Raw genomic sequence first — 4,964 nt, forward strand, 5'->3', positions numbered from 1 at the left:
CAAGTTCCCCTCTTTTGTTTATTGCATGTCAAAGGGAATCAAGTAGCCCCTGTCTTAGGTCGTCCACCGCCCCTGCACTGCTTACCCGTCTCTGGGGAGGCCCCACTCCCCTGTCTTAGGTTGCAGTGCAAGCGTGGAAGTTGCCCGTCACTGGGTACTACAAGATCAGCTCAGCGTGTTGTGGCCAACAGGACATTGTTATGGTAATCGCCTCCATAAACAGGACCCATGACCATCACCATGAAATGGCAGGTGTAGTTGGACTGTAAAATTAGCTAGCAAAGATCCTAGTGCAGAAAGGCAGGGAGGAGAGGTATGCACAAAGGAAAGATATGGTAGAAGTTCCAACACTAGAAGAATGACAAAAGAAAGACATGTCGATCCCAGTGCAATGTTATAATAACTTGGGGTGCAACGACCATGTCAAAGGTTTACTGTTTAAGATGCACAAGCCAGACTTGTGGCGAGTTGCCATTTTCTAAAGCAGCAAGAGCTTGTATGATCATAGCTTTATCGTGAGCACTGCGGGCCTTGAGGCGACAGAGAAACCACAAGCAGAGAAACATACCAAAGCAACACATTGCACCAAAAATGCCTATTCCCACCCATTCCTTAAAAAAGGAAAAGGCAGAAGAAATCCAAAGGGTGAATTGTCCCAAAGTCACCGGTATGACACGGGTGTCGTTCAAAACAGCTATCTGAGTCAGTTGAGACTGGATCAAATTTTCTGCCACCATGGACCAATTTCCGGCCAAGTACTCTCCGATGATGCGGGAAGCATTCCTGGAATTATTAAATCTGACAGAGGTTATGCATAAATGTTCCCGTTGGTCAATGCAACCCAAAAGCACCAAGTCAGCCAATTCTTCTACCTGAGCCTGAAGTAAATCTATTCTTTGGTTGGCAGCTAAAATCCCTGACAAAATATGTTGATTAACTTTATTTTGAGAATCGAGTATGGTGGAAGTTTGTTGAATAACCTGATTAATAGTGGCAGCAGTTTGGACCTGATTAAGAGCCTGTTTGCATTCAGCAAGCTGCTCCTTAATCTTCACTTTATCAGTTAAAAGAGCATCCTTTACCAATCTCCATAGAGAGAAAGTAGCAATCGGGACTCTATCTGGACCCTGGTCCCTCAACAACTTTTGGAGATCCTGCTTTACCAAATCCCAATCACTGTTATTAAGAAAGCCTTCTGTCAGAAACCAAGGACAAGCCTGGGCTATAGCTTCAACGAATTTGGTTGCTGTCTTGGTTTTTATTCCTGTTCCTTGTTTGTTTAACAGTTCTTTAACTTCGTTGGCCAGACGAAGTTTCACTGTTGAGTTACCCATGGTACGTACCCTGTCTCTTTAAATTATCTTTGATCCAATCTTCCCCCTTCTCCCTTAGAAGGTGAGCCTTGTCCGCTTACCTCTGCTTTCCGAATCTCGGTAAGGACCTCCAGATGCCAAGTCCGGCTAACGGAAACCGAGTCCGGCGAGAGACGTCGAGGGTAAAAAATAATAAAAAAATCACAGGACACCAACGTTCTTCATCCAGGAGGAGGCATGTGTTTTTTTTTTTTTTTTTTTTATTTTGGAACAATTTTTGAAAACCTTAGAATCTATAAACAAATTATTATATTTTGAGAAGAAATATCAATGAAAATAAAGTTAAAACCTTTAGATATTTTGGAGAAATAATTATAATAATTTATCATTTTATGAGTTTGAACAATAACCTTGAGAATTAGAAATTACTTGATTGTATTTTTACTTAAAAGCAAATTTATAGTAAACACATTTATCTCAAATATCTGTAACTGAAAAGGCAGAGTATCTGATAAATGTAAATATAAAACATAAATTATGGGTTTTCTGTTGAAGAAAACAATTAGGCAAATATATATTAACTAATCAATTAGGCATGTGCTAATTAATTTATAAATTAACAAATATAGGTTATCTAAATATCTAAAATATATATATATATATATATATATATATTAAGAATAAGAACATAACTTATAATTGTATTAACTTTATGTAACCACGTGGTCTTAAAATATTTGGATCCATTTAAATTTATTTTGAACTAGGAGTGCACTCTTCTATGTGACGTCACTTGATGTAACTGAAATAAGATCCTTGAGTATACATTTGTATTTTTATAGTTAGCAATGAAAATAAGGATTTTTTGGTCATCACAGGAACTGTGCCGGCTTGTTCCTGTGGCGAGCAAATGCATCCTCATAACCTTTAAAATTAAAAGTAAAATATAAAGAAGCATATTTGATATCTCCCATCAATAGAACATTATTTAGTAACACAACTATAGAGAAAAAGTCGGGTTATTTAACTTAGAATTAGCTTAAATTTAGGACTGTAACATAGAAACCTGTGGAATTAAATTTTGTCTGAAAAAGATATCTTTTGTTAGCATTTACAGGTAGGCATTTTTTATAAATACAGGCTCTGAGCAGCTCCGGTAGAAATCTGAAACACAGCAGTACAGGTTAGTGGCTGGAAAGCAGGACCAGAAGTCCTGTCTGAATGACTGTGGAAGAACCAATCAGAAGCCCGAAAAGGTGTGGGAGGTGGGACCAGGAAGCTACTCTTCCAGCCAGGCACCCCATGGTTACCATGGTGATGCAAACAACATGGAGTCCGCCGCCCATTTTCGGGGCAAAAGTTCCCCAAGTTTTCCTAGCTGATTGCATTTTGTTTGATTTTGTCTGCATTTTCCCCCGCCTGGCTAAGATCTTACTGCGGTAGCAGCTTGTTCTGCAGGATGTACACGAGCTGCGGTTGCAGCTCGTGTGCATCCTGCACTTCCTGGCGTTCCCCTGGGGAGTCTACAGGTAGAAAGGGGTTGGTCCGTGGGAGGTGACAAAGTCACCTACTCCCAGGGGTACCATTCTGTCCCTGGATTGCCCCATACACCTAGGCTTCCGGGGCCCGAGCTGGGCCCCTGTTTCCGTTTTGAGGGCAGCGGCCAGAACCTGTCCTGTAATATGAGCTCCATCAATATCCTTACAAGCTCGAATCATGTCATCAACATTTAGATTTAATGGCATTTTGGCAATAGGAATTTGCATATTTAAGAGCCAATTGCTTAATGACCGGCATGGCTTGTTCCAAGTTAGGGAATATTTTTTCTGCTACCTGTATCAATCAGGCAAGGAAGTCAGAATAAGGCTCAGAGGGTCCTTGAGCAATTTTTGAAATTTTTGTTTTAGCATTTGAAATAGGTAGAGCCTTCCAAGCCTAAATGGCTGCTGTAGCTATCTGAGCATAGACCCCAGGATTATAATTAATTTGTTGATTTATGATAGCATATTGTCCCAAGCCTGTTAACATTTCAAGGTTTTGCCGTGGGAAGCCTGCGTCCTGATTGACTCCGGCTAGCTCGCGACACCTCTCTTGATTTTCACTTTTCCACAACAAAAAAAATCCCCTCCGGACAACACAGCCATGCAAAGCTGTTGTCAGTCACTAGGTGTCTTGTCAGCTGATTGGCAGAGAAAGACTCAAAGAGAGTCAATGTAAAGGGGGCATGGGGTCTGTAATTAGTAACTGCCTCCTTTAGTTGTTTAATATCCTTAAAGGCTAGAGGAACATGCACTCTGGCCAGCTGTCCATTGGCATCCAGGTTTTTAATTACTGGGAAGTTTGGGCCATCTTAGGCTGCCACCGAACACCCCCCAGCCTTCTGGGGTTGTCCTTGTCCCAAACGGGGTTATAAGGAGAGAGCGTGACAGCGATCGGGGCTGTAGGTGCTTTAAATCTTGACTTTTTCAATCGACCCTCCAGTTCCTCTATCTCCCTTTCCAATTCTTCCTCCTGCCAGCCGTTACCATGGAGCCCAGTTAGTAACTCCCTTATCTTAGAAATGTAGTCAGCACTGTGAAGCCCAGCTCAAGGCCAGAGGCCTTGTTACATATTTTTGTGAAAAACTAGTAAGGGAATGTCCAGTGCCTGGAATGCTGATTTTTTCAGACAGTAGCCAAATAAAACAGGGCAACATGAAAATAGGAAGTTTATCTACATTAAACCTTTTTTGTAGAGATTCTTTTGCTGAAAGTCCTAAAATAAGCCATGGTGAATATTCTGGAGAAGGTCAATTAAGACTTTTCTGTGGGCCTGATAGGGAGGGGGAAGATGAGAAGGCGGGGTTGAGAGCGGCTAGGGTGGATCTAATTCCTCAGAACTGTCCGAGCTACTTGTGTCCTTGGGAGTTTTTAACTCAGTCAAGTCCGGATAGAGCCTTCTCCTCTGTTTAACTTCAGACTCCCTTATCTGTTCACCACTCTTACTCCTAAGACTTTCTGCTACCTCGCTATGTGACCCCTCCGATTTTTCTTCATGCAATTGCTCAAGAACAGCCTGACCCTCGCTCACAGCTTTCTGGCATTTACCATCCATTATACACCCCCTCACTAATTTCCAAAGCGGAATGGTACTGCCCCTTAAAGTTCCTTGTTTGTAAGCGAAATCCAGATCTTTCCCTAATTTGTCCCAACTGGGAATCGTGAGACTCCCTGAAAAAGCAAACCAAGGAGCTACAGAGTCAGTCTCTTCTAAAAACCTCTGTAATGTGCTCCGCTTCACTTTAAGTCCCTTAGAACGCAGTAACCCGTCCAAGGCCAGCAAAATTGGGCTTCAGGGAGTAGCACCCATACTGTTCCAAGCAGTATAAAGAAAGTGAAAATACAAAACTCCGCTCTCTCCTTATTTACAGAGGAGCGTCTTATTTATTTATTTATTTTTTCCCCGCTCTCTCTTTATCTACAGAGGACACAACAACAAAAGAAACACAAAAAACAAAAGCGAAATGACACAACAAAAGAAACACAGAAAACAAAAGTGAAAGTACACAGTGCAGCTGCAATAAATGTGAGGCTCTCTCTTTCTTTGTAGAGGAGCTGACCCCGCTTTGGACGTGGATCCCACTTACTGGGACTATCCCTGCTTTGATCGCAG

This window comes from Urocitellus parryii, chromosome 4 (genome assembly GCF_045843805.1).
Source record: "Urocitellus parryii isolate mUroPar1 chromosome 4, mUroPar1.hap1, whole genome shotgun sequence".
Taxonomy (NCBI): Eukaryota; Metazoa; Chordata; class Mammalia; order Rodentia; family Sciuridae; genus Urocitellus; species Urocitellus parryii.